We start from the raw sequence: 16,252 nt of genomic DNA, 5'->3' as shown, positions 1-16,252 counted from the left end.
GGATGTTCTTATGTTGTTATGGATATTAGGAGGGATTTCTTTACTGAAAGGGTTGTCAGGCATGGGAAGAGGCTGCCCTGGGAGATGATTTAGTCACCATCCCCGGAGGTGTTTAAAAGACTAGTAGATGTCATACTTACAGACGGTGTCTAGTGGCAGATTTAGCAGGGCTGGATCAGTGGTTGGATTCAGTGATCTTAAAGGTCTTCCCCATTCTGTGATTCTGTTCAGGTTCCTCTAGGTGTTGGTTGGTCTCCCAGGTTTTAGAGAGCAGAGGCAGCAGGGCCAGGGAAGGGAGAGGAGCCCAGGGCTGCTGGGCAGCGCTCACACAGCACTTTGTGGGGAGCTGGCCCCCATATCCCAGTCCCACGTCTGGGGGGCCAGTGTATGGGACATTATTGTCACTGCAAAATTTGGGTGCAAAGCGAACTGCTGCTGCAAGAATGTGGCCTGAAGGGAAATCCTGCAGCGGGTTGGGTGCATGCAAGCGTCCCTTGTACTGGGCTGCACGTTTCCCTGTTGCACGTGCAGAGTTTGGGCTGACGTGGTGCCAACAAGAAGTTACAACTGCATTGAAAATGCTTTTCTCTTTTTTTCCTTTCTAGATCATAACTAAAGAGCAAAGGACAGTGTGATTGGATTGAGAAGAGGACAAGCTCATTAGCCATAATGTATATAATACCGTCAAGCAACACTCGAGAACTCCCTCAGCAGTAAAAACATCCACACATTGCATGTTAACGAGATGAAACGAGAACTTGGAAATCCACTGCACACTGTTGCCTATATACTTTGTACATTTAATTGATATTTGTGCTGAGGTGATCTTATTGTCTAAAAACTACACCGTGGTCTGTCTTTTCTAGCACAGACATCTGCATATGGATTTGAATACGCATATGCAGTCTGTTTCCTACATAATCATGTACGTCACCTTGAAAAGACAGACGATGATGTAACCATAAATCTATTATGTATTGGTACGTCTGTAGACCAAGATATAATTTTTTAAAGTAAGTTTATTTCTTTCAAGGTTTACAAATAACAAAGGTGCACCTTGTATTTAAAATTGCCATTATAGACGAGAGCGTGCATGCACAGTAATTTTTGTTTAAGAGTAATATTTTTAATGTAATAGATTGTAAGAAGTGGTAAGAGAGGTATCTGACAGAGATGAATGTGCCAAGCAAAACCACAACTGTGTATATTTTAAAGCACATCAATGGCTTTAAGTACCACGTTGTCAAGGATTCTCATGAAGTGCCATAGACTGTACATCCGATTAGAGTATTATTTCTGCAGTGTTATTTTCAGAACCACGTTTTCACTTACTTTACCAGTACTAATCAGTCAAAGGGCACCGTTCTGTTTCAAACCAAAGCTGTCTCAGAAATGGCCAACTATTCCTTACCCTAACAGTAGACAGCACAAGGCAGATGCTCTAGCCGTACAAATTAACCTATACTGGACATATATATAAACTATAACAATGTAGTGTAATATTTATGCATATTTTACTGTATAACATGATATCCGAAAGGGAAAAGCCATTTCTGAGACACAGTAACAAATGTTTGAGGAACTTCTTTTGCTTCTATTTATATCCTCTGTCGAAAGTCAAAAGGACTATAAATGTTCTGCAGAGAATGGGTTTCGCTTTTACTTCATCACAGTCACGTGGTGACTCTAAACAAAGACGAAAGAAGCACTGACATCAGATGCATGACAAACCAAAATCTGAAAAAAATGGAGATGTTAATTAGCGTAGAAATCGGGAGGGTTAAATACTCGGGTGAGTTTTATATGTGACTTTTTTTGTTCAGATAACTGCTTATAGCCTTAGAAAGCCTTTACAAAATAAAAAAAAAAACAAAAAACAAAACAATAGATGTGCATTCAAGTTTTAAGAACGGATTCATCCAAAGGAATTCCTTTTTTGTGGTTTGGATGTTGCAGCTAGTAAAGGATATTTTTGCTCTGTTCAGCAAAGTGCTGAAGTGGGGGCCAGGTCACTGGGAGGGTAGCGGGGAGTGGAAGAAGCGCGAGTTCGATTGTAGAACTCGCCATACTTCCAAGTTTACTGCGAGTTTTTATGCTTGAGAGAGATGCTTTATAGTCTAAGAATGATGTGTTGATTTTACTGATTGTACTGTACATCTATTAAAGCCTTAGATTATTACATTACGGGTTAAAACCCATACCAATGTAATTTCAATCGTGTTAAGAAAGTATAGGTGACTTCACATGTTATTGTAGTTACTTAACATTATAGAATATTACTTATTTTTTTCTTGTTAAAAGTGTAGTTTTTATTTCTTACATTTATTAGATTGTTTTCATTTTCTATTACCAGTTGAATACCATTTCAGTTTATAGAATTTTGTTTTATTAGAGTTTACTGATGACTTTTTCAAAATACAAAAAAAAAGTAGTTTTCTTCATAACATACTCAGTTTTGAATTTACATGTAGTGTCATATGAGTATTCGTATTATTGTTAACGAAATGATTTCTATTTTACTGATTTAATATGACAATGTAAGAATGTCAGTCATTGTTAGTTCTTGTCTAGTTTTCATTAAAAGAACAAAGATCTTTTATATGGATATCTTATAATTATATAATCATTGCTAAGTAAGAAGTTAAGTTGTTGCTATCGCAACAATCCTGGCAGACAATTGAGTAATATTTTGATGATTTATTTTGTTTGTAATTAGTTATTATGAGAAAATCTAGTTCCTAGATATTAGAATAAAATTTATTTTCTACTGTATCCATTTCAAATGTTAAAATATTGTTTAAATATTTTTTGAAATCCCTGAATATCAGGCCTTGTTATAAATAAGCTGCATAATCAATAGATCAAGGGACTTTTTTTGTTGATAATCCAAATACTCAAAGTTTACGTAACAAGAATTATAGTGTGTGTGTGCAAACTCTTGAGGGTTGATTATGCTGCAGTTTAGCATGTGGGAACGTATAGAGAGAAGGTTGACTTTTTGCACTTCTGTATATAGTCAAAAAAGAGAGAAACCTGTATAATAGTAAGATCTTATTTTGAATAAAAATGTCTATAATTACAAGGAGTTTTGTTAAGGCTAATAAAAATGACAGGCTGAACAAAATTGCTTGCAAAAGTGGCACAGAGTTAGCACTCCATCCCCCTTCAAAAGAGTTGCTTTGCTTTATGTGGACAGCTTGTAGTTTGCCAGGATTTTTTCAGCTGGAAAGATATGCCATCCTTCCAAGATCTCATGACTGACAAAAGCTCCTCTGGGTCAAATCTGCCTGAAAATCATTAAGGAAAAAAAAAAAAGGCAAAAAAAAAAAAAAAAGAGGAAAAAAAAGCGCAGGTACTTCAGACCATCCAGGTGAAATCATGGATCAAATATGCCGTACATTATTCAAAAACTACTGCATGTTTAAAGTATCAAAAAAGTATATTAAAGATATATGCTATTCAAACCAGTTTCTGACAATTTCAGTGGTTTATTGTTCACAAAAAAAGAAAAAAAAAAAGATTCTTCAAAACCAGTACTGACTTTCACGAGAGTAAAATCACAGACAGGCAAACCAGGCAGCGCGCCGGAGCCGTAGGCGTTATGTGGTTATTTTTTATTGCTGTAGTGGTCCTGTTCTTTTAGCAGGTGAAATCCCAACCCCCTGGGAAATGGAATCCTTTTAACGGGAGGGCGTGGAGGAACCCTTGGCGTTAGCGATGGCCACGCTGGCAGGAAGCAGCGATGGGGCCAGGGCTGCCTCTCCGCTCGCCAGGGCTCGCACTGGGTCAGCAATGACGTTGCACTGATCTGCAACCCCACCGCTTTCACCTGCTGAAAGGACAGATGTGCTTGGTTTACTATTCTGTAATCACAGACTTACTTTTTGCTTGTAGTTGCTCCAAATTATGTACTCTGTCCTGGGCTGCAATTTGTTTTCATGCTTATTTTATTATTACTGCTATAGTTGACCTTGCTGTATGGAAAAAATAAAGTGAAATTGCCCTAATAAAAGTCCTCTTTCTTAATTATGTTTTTCTATGTCAGGTTAAACATCACACTGCTTGCTTCGTTAACATCTCATTGACCTCATTGCTCTTTCCAACTACCTGAAAGGAGGTTGTGGAGAGGAGGGAGCTGGGCTCTTCTCCCAAGGGACAGGGGACAGGACGAGAGGGAATGGCCTCAAGCTCCGCCAGGGGAGGTTCAGGCTGGACATTAGGAAAAAAATTTTCATGGAAAAGGTCATTGGTCCCTGGCAGAGGCTGCCCAGGGAGGGGGTTGAGTCCCCTTCCCTGGAGGGGTTTAAGGGACGGGTGGACGAGGTGCTGAGGGACATGGGTTAGTGACTGATGGGAATGGTTGGACTCGATGATCCAGTGGGTCTCTTCCAACCTGGTGATTCTGTGATTCTATGATCTTTCATTTCACCTGCCTGTTTGTTGGACTGAAGAGGTATCATTTGTTTGACGAAGCCCTCCTCTACGCTGGTATTGGGTTTCTTCGTGGAATCATGGAATGGTTTGGGTTGGAAGGGACCTTAAAGCCCACCCAGTTCCAACCTTGTGCTGAAAACCTCCAGGGATGGGGCAGCCGCCACTTCCCTGGGCAACCTGGGCCACCCTCATTGTGAAGAATTTCTTCCTAGTGTCTCATCTGTCTTCCCCCTTCGAATTTAAAGGCATTCCCCCTCATCCTGTCACTCCACGCCCTTGGAAAAAGCCCCTGGGCAGCTTTCCTGGAGCCCCTTCAGGTACTAGAAGCTGCTCTGAGGCCAGCAGTGTGTAAGGTGCTAAATACACAGGGGCTGGGTTACAAATGCTGAGTATTTGTGACAGTGCAGAGCTCCAGGGCTCCTCAGACACAGATGGAGCTGTGCTTCCCCTCTTCCAGGGTGCAGGTCCAGGGCTGGGACCCTGAGCCTCTGCCTGCCCGGGCGGGTGCAGAGACTAGAGCTGGGGAACCCCATTCCCACACCTCGCAGGCTGTGATCGGGCTCTTACAAATCACTTGGATAATTAGAATTACTGACCAGAAGACCCCAGGCTTCATTGGGAAAAGGAAACGCAGCAGAACACTCATTTTCCATGTGGATTTGGGGTGTCTCCTGTGCTCCTTAGCCCAGCCTGAGGCCTCCCAGGAGAGCCGGCGTTCCGAAGGCTGGTTTATTTACTTCATTTCCAAGCTCCGCACGTCATTCCTGTCAGCGGAACACCCAGCTCATTTGCGCTGCCTTTGCATCGGCACTTGAGATGACACCAGCGCTTTAATTCTTTGATTTATCAATGCATTTAGCTGCTAAGTGGAAAAAAAAGAAAAGTGTCGAGCAGCACAAACATTCTAAATGAGCAGAATTGCTGTCACTTTATTTTCTTCTCTAACTTCTGAAGGATGTCAGGGAAGCCTGCTGGGGCTGGGGTGGCAACAACTGCGGGAGCAATCAAACCACTGGGTTAAAACCAAAATAAAATAATGTGGATTAAAGTGAGCGATGTGTGAGGTGGCTGAGATGCTGCCTGAAATGAGGAGAGGATGCTCAGCCTTTGGGGAAGAAAGAAACCTCCTGCGCGGGTCTGGGCGGCTGTGGGACCGTGGCCAAGCCTCCCCGAGCTCCGCATCCCTCCCAGCCCTGCGCGACCCTCGTCTCCCCCAAGGTCCATCCTGCTGAGATGCACCAGGGAGAGGCACTCGCCACCCTGCCTCCTGCTTGGCCGTTAATAAAGGAGTTTTAATTGCCTTTGTGTGATATCTGATGAGAACGGAATGGCATCAGGAAGAAGGAAACAGAATCTGCATCCAGATATTAGCTGTAATTAGAAAAAAAAAAGCCTTTTTCCTGCCCAAACAGAGCGGATCGCACCATTTTCTGTGGTCACAGCAGCCACTTCGGTGCCTCGTGCACTCAGGAGAGGCGCCAGGTCAGGCGTGGTCCTGCCCTCCAGCATCACCCAGAGATGTGCAACAAGATGCGGGTCCGGAGAGAGCAGCGCGGCCGCATCGTGCCATGGGATGCAGCGACCGTCACAGCATCACCTGCCGTGGCCACTGAGCTGCTGGGAAAGCAGGTTTGAAGAGCTGTAGAGGCTCTGCAGTGGGTGCTGAGCAGCCCCAGGGGCGGCGATCACAACGGGCACCAGCTGGGGATCATGATGGGCACCAGCCAGGGATAAAGGGCTGGAGGGAGCTCTGCTGTGGGAATGACACCTGCAGGAGGGAGATGAAGGCCTCTGGGTGTGCAGGTAGGAGCTGGTTGCTGCTGGGGCAGGTGTGGCTTGGGGAGATCCTCCTGGAAACAGCTCATCTGTAGGATTGGAAAGGCACCAGTGCTGGAAGAGGCTTTGCCCCCATGCTCGCACAGTGCTGGATGAGGTGTCCTTGCCAAGGCAGCCTGGCCAGGCTCCTGCCCACCTCACCTGGTTTCTGGCTGATGGTGCTGGGACTGCGGTGCCGTGGGGTTCCCCTTGAGTTTATGTTTCTCTCGTGGCTCCAAGAGTGAGTGATTAAAGTGTTGGGTGGCAGCGCGTCCTTGATTCCGGAACTCCTGTAACTGAACTGCTGGCTAGCTGGAGCTCCTGCCCTGCTGGGGTGGTGGGACCCCTCAGCAGAGGACCTGCCTGTGGTGTGGGTGCATCCTTCTCAAAATGCTTCCCAGCTCAGTGCTGTGCAGAGCTGTTTGGGGCTGGACCAGCACCAAACCAGCCCCAGCGCTGCTCTAACTGGTCCCATTGCGGGATGCTGACTGGTGACCGGGGCTGGTGAGAATCATAGCATCTGATGAGGTTTGTGGGGTTCCTGCAAGAGCTCCATCTGGTGAAGGAGCTGTGCTGCGTGCTGGAGGAGACCCCAGTGCTGCAGCGTTTGTGCAGGGTGCCCTGCATTGGGTGCTGGGTGCCCACCACCTGCAGTGCCCGGGGCTGCGAGATGCTCTCTGATTTATCTCAGCTCAAGGAACAAACTGAAAGCCAGCGTGTGCTGCGTTTCTCATGGAAGTTGGTAAAGACGCGAGAAGGTGCATTATCCCCATGCTAATAAACCACAGGAGGAGATGAATCACAGAGATATTTCAGGAGAGCGCTGCAAATAAAAATGCAGCTGCTCCTAAGCACCCCGAAAGTTCTACAACTCCCTGAAAGGAGGTTGTGGAGAGGAGGGAGCTGGGCCCTTCTCCCAAGGGACAGGGGACAGGACGAGAGGGAATGGCATCAAGCTCCGACAGGGGAGGTTCAGGCTGGGCATCAGGAAAAAATTTTTCACAGGAAGGGTCATTGGTCCCTGGCAGAGGCTGCCCAGGGAGGGGGTTGAGTCCCCTTCCCTGGAGGGGTTTAAGGGACGGGTGGATGAGGTGCTAAGGGGCATGGGTTAGTGTTTGATAGGAATGGTTGGACTCAATGATTCGGTGGGTCTCTTCCAACCTGGTGATTCTATGATTCTATGAAAGCACAGCAAGTGTGCAGCTCAACAGCATCCAGCAGGTACATGTTCTCAGTGCCTGAGAACAGCCACTCTGGGGTCTCTTACCCATCCCAGGAATTCAGCAAGCTGCTTGTGGCACGTTTGGGCAAATACCTGGCACCAGCAGGGCAACATGCAGTTAAACAGTGGCAGGAGAAGAGTGACAGTTATGGGATGGCAAAAGGCAGGTTGTGCTTTCCCGAGAGCAACCAGCACATGGCACAGCACTGCGTGTCCAGCCCCGCTTGGAGCGATGGGAACAGGTCCCTGGGAGGGGTGGGATGGGGGAGCCACGGGCACGGTGCAGACCCTCTGCCTTGGGGGTGGAGAGGGAAAAACCACTTTTGACTTTTTTTCCACACGCTCTCAGCTACAGGTTATCCCAGCGGTGGGAGGCACTTGTGTTCCTTCCCGAGGGTGCAGGATGTGTCTGAGAGCTTGTGAGAGCGAGCCCACCCTGTCCCCCCTGGGCTAGTGGAACAGGAATGAAACAGTCAAGTGTGAGTCCCTGAGATGATGGTGAGACCCCCAGATGGGCTTGGCCAGGAAGGAGGTGGTAAATGGTGTGAAATCCAGCTAGAGGCCAGTGACAAGTGGGGTTCCCCAGGGCTCAGTGCTGGGTCCAGCCCTGTTCAATGTCTTCATCAATGACCTGGATGAAGGCATTGAGTGCACCCTTAGCAAGTTTGCAGACGACACTAAGCTGGGTGGAAGTGTCGATCTGCTGGAGGGTTGGGAGGCTCCAAAGGGATCTGAACAGGCTGGATCCATGGTCTGAGACCAATGGCATGAGGTTTAACAACGCCAAATGTCGGGTCCTGCACTTGGGGCACAACAACCCTATGCAGTGCTACAGACTAGGAGAAGCCTGGTTGGAAAACTGCCTGGAGGAGAAGGACCTGGGGGTGTTGGTTGACAGCGACTGAACATGAGCCAGCAGTGGCCCAGGTGGCCAAGAAGGCCAATGGCATCTTGGCTTGTATCAGAAACGGCGTGACCAGCAGGGCCAGGGAGGTTCTTCTCCCTCTGGACTCGGCACTGGTGAGACCGCTCCTCGAATCCTGTGTTCAGTTCTGGGCCCCTCACCACAAGAAGGATGTTGAGGCTCTGGAGCGAGTCCAGAGAAGAGCAACAAAGCTGGTGAGGGGGCTGGAGAACAGGCCTTATGAGGAACGGCTGAGAGAGCTGGGGGTGTTTAGCCTGGAGAAGAGGAGGCTGAGGGGAGACCTCATTGCTCTCTGCAACTCTCTGAAAGGAGGTTGTGGAGAGGAGGGAGCTGGGCTCTTCTCCCAAGGGACAGGGGACAGGACGAGAGGGAATGGCCTCAAGCTCCGCCAGGGGAGGTTCAGGCTGAACATTAGGAAAAAATTTTTCACGGAAAGGGTCATTGGTCCCTGTCTGAGGCTGCCCAGGGAGGGGGTTGAGTCACCTTCCCTGGAGGGGTTTAAGGTGGACGAGGTGCTGAGAGACATGGTTTAGTGTTTGATAGGAATGGTTGGACTCGATGATCTGTTGGGTCTCTTCCAACCTGGTTATTCTGTGATTCTGTGAGGTGGGATGCTGGAGAGCAGTGTCTTCACTGGACAAAATACCCAATTATAAGGGAGCTGTTTTTTCTCTGCTCTCCCCTCAGTGCTGTTCTTAATCACTTGCCAGCCTTGCCTGGATGTGCTGGTTCCCCAGCCCCGGCTGCGTAGGGAGCACACGGGCCGTGCTGGGTGCTGCGTGGGCACGGGCTGGGCACGCAGCCCTGGGAGCAGCTTTGCAGCTGGGCTGCCCTCCGGCCGTGGCGCTCTGCCAGGGGCATTGCAAAACGCTGCTGAGGGAAAACAAGCCAAACCCTTCTGTAAAGTGCCGCTGCTAATTCTCTTTCCCACCCCCATCTAGTTTTTCTCTTCTCAGCGCATACCTCTGGTCCAGGAAAAGGTCAGCAGCGGAAGCTGCTTCTTTCTACCCCCCTCTCAAGCACTGATGGTTTTTAAGAGCCCTAAACCAAGCTTTGTACAAAAGGAACTGCGTATCTTAGTAGGATGCAGTGTGGTGGGGGAATCCCCTGCAATGATGAGGTGACCTCCACTGAGTGGGCAAGCCTCAGCTGATCTTCTTGTCTTGGTGAGCCTAAAAACAGACTCCTGTGTCCTGCTGATAGCACGCTTGTCATGGGTCAGGTGCTGTGTCTTCCCCTCAAGGAGAAAAGCTGCTCCTGGTGCTTGTGGAGCAGAGCCTGTCTTGGAATGTGTGTGTGCATTTGGCACTTAGAATCATAGAATCATAGAAGGTTGGAAGAGACCCACCGGATCATCGAGTCCAACCATTCCTATCAAACGCTAAACCATGCCACTTCTAGGTGGACCTGTCCCGTGGTCTGTGCCTTTGTGCGGTGTCAAGGCACGGAGCCCTAGGTGACTTTGAGAGGCTTAGCAGGTCCCTCCCCACCTCTTGCTGAGCAGCAGTAGCAGCGATTCCTTCCCTGGCCATCTGTGCGCTTGGTTTTGCTGCCCTGTGATGGAGCCACTCAGCTCAACAGGGGCACGTTTACCCCTCGGGGAGCCTGGGGACTCGCTCAGTGCTCAGGCAGAGATACAGAGAATGGTTTGAGTTGGAAGGGACCTTAGAGCCCATCCAATTCCACCCCCTGCCATGGGCAGGGACACCTCCCACTGGACCAGGCTGCTCAAAGCCTCATCCAACCTGGCCTTGGACATCTCCAAGGATGGAGCACGCGGCTGGTGATGCCACAGCCCGGGGTAAGGCTGGCTCCAGGCTCTCCCTGGGCACACGTGCATGAGACCCGCCCCAGCGGAAGCATGAAGTGCTGAAATCTCGAGTGAGAAGCATGAACTAGATCCTGGCTCGGCACCAAGCTCCCTCGGTTAGCACACACTCGTTAGCGGTGGATAGAAACCGGCGTCAGGCGCTGAGAGCCGCTGTGCTCCCGGTCTGACAAACACACTGCACCTCATTTCATGGGTGTTTTTGTCACGAGGCGGAGAGCGTGGCAGAAGGTGGTGCAGGGAGTGGGCATCCAGCTTGGGGCTGCAGGTTTGCATTTTCTCCTCTGCCACAGGCCCCCACGCTGCCCCTGTTACCTACGGTGGGCAGGAGCTGGGACCCAGTGCTGGGTTTGGATGGTTCTGTGATGCTCAGGGGCCAAATCTGGGGGTGGCCTGGTCTATGAGACCTGCAGGGGTGGTAATGTACTTGAGCTGGGCAGGAGGTGATGGGCAGATGCCCACCTGTGCCTTGTCTTTGTCCGTTGCCGTGTTTGGCGCTACTGACCTCTTGCGCTTCCACTGCGGCCAGACAGAGCTTCTCCCAGGGCTGCCACGACTGTGCCACACACCCTGGTGAAATACAGAATCATAGAGTCACAGAATCACCAGGTTGGAAGAGACCCACCGGATCATCGAGTCCAACCATTCCCATCAATCACTAACCCATGTCCCTCAGCACCTCATCCACCCGTGCCTTAAACCCCTCCAGGGAAGGGGACTCAACCCCCTCCCTGGGCAGCCTCTGCCAGGGACCAATCACCCTTTCTGTGAAATATTTTTTCCTGATGTTCAGCCTGAACCTCCCCTGGTGGAGCTTGAGACCATTCCCTCTCGTCCTGTCCCCTGTCCCTTGGGAGAAGAGCCCAGCTCCCTCCTCTCCACAACCTCCTTTCAGGGAGTTGGAGAGAGCAATGAGGTCTCCCCTCAGCCTCCTCTTCTCCAGGCTAAACACCCCCAGCTCTCTCAGCCGTTCCTCATAAGGCCTGTTCTCCAGCCCCTTCACCAGCTTTGTTGCTCTTCTCTGGACTCGCTCCAGAGCCTCAACATCCTTCTTGTGGGGAGGGGCCCAGAACTGAACCCAGGATTCAAGGAGCACGGGATTTGAGACAGGAGGGATGTAAGAGACACCAACACTTGACGATGAAGAGATCTGTCGCTGTGGTCACAGGGCTGGCAGCAACAGCCGCAGGCGAAAAGGGGAAATAGATCTGGTGTGTCTTTCAGCTGCTGCCAGCTCCAGCTCCTTCCTCTGTTCATAATTTCTAGTGCAAAAAGGAAAATTATGTGAGAAGATTGTTACTGCATGAAACCCAGTTCTGAACATCTGTGCTGAATTGAAAATTTCATCCTAAAATAGACATGCAGATACAGAGAGAAAAGGAGCCACTTACGGAAGAGGTTCGGGGGAATTAACAAGAATTTAGCTTGCCCTGTGAAACTTCTCTGAGGATCTCTTGGTGTTCCTTCCTAACCTCCTCACTGCTGCTTTGCTGTCTTCATTTCTCTTAACACCAGTTATCGTAGTCGCTTTAATGATGTCTGTTCTCTAAACCAACTCCTCGCTGCTTGGAGAACACCCATCCCCAAGGTGTGGTGCAATGATTGGGTCTGTGATGCCCTTTGATGTGTTTTATCTGTAACACAATATCAGTTTGCTGGGAGATCCCAGTGCACTTTGAAGCCAGCAGCGCTGATTTCCATTGCTACAACACTGTGACCCCAGTAAGCAGTGATTTGTTTGCAAAAATCTCCCTCGGCTTGGAGAGCCAGGTTTGCCTCTTTCTGACTCACCCGTAGGTAAACCAGGCAATCTGCTGTTTCCCAATCTGTTTTTCTTCTTGGGAATTCAGCCTTCGCTCTGCTTTCAAGGCAGCAGAACCTAACCCAGCTGCTAGTTCACACATGCATCTATCTCCCTGCTCGACAGATGCATGCAAAAACCCTTCTTGTTCACAAGGAGGGAGACGGGGCAATGCCCAGCAGCTGCACAGCCTCCTCTCGAACCTTGCAGGGCTGTGACCTGCTCCTCTGTTGTCCCTTCCTGCGGTCTGTGCTGCACCCCGGGATCCTGCTGATCCCAGATTGTTCCCAAGCTGAACGCTGCAGCTGGGGGCTGGGAGTCCCCAGTGAACTGGGGGCTGCTGTGGAGACAAGTGCTGCCCTGCTCCCGTGAGGACAGGGCGGTGTGGGATGGATGGGGCAGGACAAGGTGGGATGGGATGGATGGGGCAGGACAAGGTGGGATGGGATGGATGGGGCAGGACAAGGTGGGATGGGATGGATGGGATGGGATGGATGGGGTAGGGCAAGGTGGGATGGGATGGATGGGGCAGGGCGAGGTGGGATGGGATGGATGGGGCAGGACGAGGTGGGATGGGATGGGTGGGGCAGGACAAGGTGGGCTGGGAGAGGATGAGATGCGATGGGTTGGGACAGGATGGGACAGGGCATGATAGGATAGATGGGATGGGATTGGACAGACAGGATAGAACGGGATAGATGGGACAGGATGGGATGAGATGTGATGGGACAGGATGGGGCTGCATGCCCTGAGATGCCCCAACACACAGGCCCAGCACAAAATCCCACAGGCAGCCCCCAGCATTAGAAACTGCTAGAACTTAACTGTGTTTTTCACGTGCCTCTTCCATGTCATTTCATATTCAGGGCTAAAATGTAGGCCTTGCCGCTTTCTGATGTATTTTCTGGCATTTTACACTTCACCCCGTCCCAGTGACTCGCAGCTCGCAACCCGCTTGACTGGAGGGATGCTGAGTTCCCAGCACACTGCTGGACGGACACGAGGACAGCAGGGGAAGGGCTCGCTCCCAGCCCTTTTTTTTTCTCTCCTCCTAATCCCATGCACTGGTTTGTAATGCTGCCATTGAAGTTATATCATTTTCTTCTACATTATTTGTAAATTCTTTTCCAATCGAGTGGTTATTAATAATTACATGAACCAACCTGCTATTGAAGTCTTTGGCTTTCTAAGTGGCATCAGTTCAGGCTGCTCCAGGGCAGAAACGAGTGCAGAATTCGGCGCCCCGTTTGTGCACGCTGTGACAGTCCTCTTGGGCAAATAGCATTTTGTATTAGTGTTTTCAATCCCTCGTGTCCTACCCGTCTGAGCTGAAGCCTCATTCTGGGAAGAAATCTGTTAAAGCTGGCACGTGACTTTCTCGCAGCGCCACTTGCGATGGAGTTTTGAATGGGAACAGGAAGAAATGTGTCAACAACTTCGTGTCTCTTCTTGTCTGGAAGGCAGCATCCTTTGCCAAGTCGGCAATGCCTTTCGGCGCGGCGCGCTGCCTGCCAAGTGCATCGCGGAGCTGCACCCCTGGGATGCTGCTCGGAGCCCTGGGGACCAGAGGTCCTCATCCCAAGGCTCTGGATCAGAGATGTGTGCTGGGACCATCTCCACCTGCCTGTTCCTGCAGCCGCAGGAGCCACGTGGTTTTTCTCCGTGCGCGGCTCCTGCCGAGCTTTGAGGGGGAGGCTGAGTCATCCCCTTGTTTTTTTTAATAGTCTGGAGGAGGCCCAGCTGTCTCCCCACCAGGCGGGGAGCGTCTGTGCCGCGCAGCTCCAGCCTCCATGCAAACGTGGTGGCCTCCCACTTCATCCTTAATGTCATTGTTCCTGGAGAACAGCGCGTACCGGCTGCGCGCCGCCCTGTCCCACAGGTCACTCATTGTTGCTGCATATGTTGGGATTGGCTTAATTAGGACTAAAATCTGGCTGTGTTCGCACCTTGTCCCTAGGAAAAAAAAAAAAAAGGAGGAGACGAGTGTTAAATCCATGCTGGAGCTTGCGTTTTGTTCTACATACTTGTCGCAGTTGAGGTGGGATGGCTTTGCGCAGCTCTTTTTCTTCTCAGACTTGCTCTGAAGACTCGATCGAGGTGGTTTTGGAGAAGGGAGCGTGTCCTCCTACCAACCTGATCCAGTGTGGTCAAGCCGTGCTGAAGAGCCTCTGCCAGACCCCAAATCTGCAGTGGGCAAAGTTCACGGGCTGAAATGCAAAATGTCAAACCCATGGCCATGAGTAAGCTGCAGGTTTTTATCATCCGTACGTGACCTGTAGCAACAGAGGTTTGGCTGCAGCCCTTGTGCTGGGATCGAGCCGATGGGGCGCTCGCACCCAGACTCCCCCAGGCAGTACCAGTTTTATAACACCCCAACTCCTCCGTGGCCATCACCGTGGTGTTTTGGCACTGGTTTCCCCAGACGTTTTCTGGTCTTTGAAAGTTTGTGCAGGGTAAAGAAGAAAATAGAAGAAAATCAGTGTGTACCTCTGAGTTTCAGTAGTGGATGGGGGATGGCCACGGTATTGTGCAATTCATTAAAAATATTATTCTGACGGGCAATGCGCTGTAATTTAAAAAAGAGATTGTTTGCAAATCGTGTGGGGATTTGTTTTAATTAAGGGTTGTCTTGTCAGACACACGCTGGGCTACAGAGGCTGTGAGAGCAGAGTTTATCTCTTAATTAGTTGATTAACTTCCCTGGCTGGAGGAGGCCGGCAGCGCGGGCAGGATGATGCGTGTGGGGGTGACAAACACAGGCCATGGTTTGGATTTTTGTGGGGGAGGAGTACGGCAGTTTGATTTACTGTGACTGCAGCTTAATGAGGAAGTTATCATTAAAATAACCACTAAACAAACAAACCAACCCAAAGGATCGCCCGGCCCCTGGGCTGCTCTTACCAAGGCTGCCCAAGCCAAGTTGCGCCTGGGGGGACTGAGGGACCTTAGAGCGACCTTCCAGTGCTTGAAAGGGGCTACAAGAAAGCTGGCGAGGGAGCCTTCACAAAGGCTTGGAGTGGTAGGATGAAGGGCAATGGGTATAAACTGGAGAGGGGCAGATTTAGACTGGACATAAGGAGGAATTTCTTCACTATGAGAGTGGTGAGACATTGGCCCAGGTTGTCCAGGAAAGCTGTGGCTGCCCCATCCCTGGAGGGGTTCAAGGCCAGGTTGGATGGGGCTTGGGCAGCCCAATCCAGTGGGAGGAGTTTAGAACTGGATGATCTTTAAGGTCCCTTCCAACCCGAACCATTCTATGATTCTGTGATGATTTTATAGCCCGCAGGGCAGGGAAGGTCCCTCTGTCCCTGTGCACATGATGGGGTGGCACCCAGGGCACATGTGCCAGTCAGTGGCGCTACATGGAGCAGCCCAACGGGTACCACACGTTCATTAGGGCTGCATTCCTGTAGCACATCTGACTTTTGATGCAGAAATTTTTTACTAATGTCCAGCCTGAACCTCCCCTGGTGGAGCTTGAGGCCATTCCCTCTTGTCCTGTCCCCTGTCCCTTGAGAGAAGAGCCCAGCTCCCTCCTCTCCACAACCTCCTTTCAGGGAGTTGTAGAGAGCAATGAGGTCTCCCCTCAGCCTCCTCTTCTCCAGGCTAAACACCCCCAGCTCTCTCAGCCGCTCCTCCTAAGGCCTGTTCTCCAGCCCCCTCACCAGCTTCGTTGCTCTTCTCTGGACTCGCTCCAGAGCCTCAACATCCTCCTTGTGGTGAGGGGCCCAGAACTGAACACAGGATTCGAGGAGCAGTCTCCCCAGGGCTGAGTCCAGAGGGAGAAGAACCTCCCTGGCCCTGCTGGTCACGCCGTTTCTGATCCAAGCCAAGATGCCATTGGCCTTCTCCTCCAGGTCCCTCTCCTCCAGGCAGTTTCCAGCCAGACTTCTCCTAGTCTGTAGCACGGCATTGCTCCCATTGCTGCTTGGTGGCTGTTTTAACTCAAGGATGAGTTGCGATCTCCACCAGGTGTCTTGGACATCTTTCCGCAGGGACAACTCTACAAAGAGACAGCTCTAAACCTAAAACTAGCCCTGACTCTAATGACTCCTGGCAGAGTTGGTCCTTCCCATTCTGGCTGGGGCAGCCTGGGCAGGGGCTGCTCTCACTGCCCAACTGGTTTGTTGCCCACCTGGGCTGAATCCCAGGGCTGATTTTGCCATCACTTTCCAGGGATTGCGACCAGCAAGAGAGCAAATGCAGTGAGGGAGGAAAACTCTTCAT

The 16,252-nt window shown here is 50.3% G+C and overlaps 1 protein-coding gene across 9 annotated transcripts in view; it reads left to right on the top strand.

Annotated features, from left to right (window-relative positions):
- MBNL1 (muscleblind like splicing regulator 1) overlaps window positions 1-4,026 on the top strand; it is a 98,505-nt gene extending 94,479 nt beyond the window's left edge. For all 9 annotated transcript variants that reach the window (XM_069865256.1, XM_069865248.1, XM_069865252.1 and 6 more), the window contains one exon: window positions 606-4,026. The gene's annotated coding sequence lies outside the window, so the exon portion shown is untranslated. The remainder of the gene's footprint in view (window positions 1-605) is intronic.
- Window positions 4,027-16,252: the final 12,226 nt, after the last annotated feature.

Source organism: Phaenicophaeus curvirostris, chromosome 10, assembly GCF_032191515.1.
Source record: "Phaenicophaeus curvirostris isolate KB17595 chromosome 10, BPBGC_Pcur_1.0, whole genome shotgun sequence".
Classification (NCBI taxonomy): Eukaryota; Metazoa; Chordata; class Aves; order Cuculiformes; family Cuculidae; genus Phaenicophaeus; species Phaenicophaeus curvirostris.
Note: the sequence above shows the minus strand (reverse complement) of the source record. Positions and strands in the feature narration are given on the sequence as shown.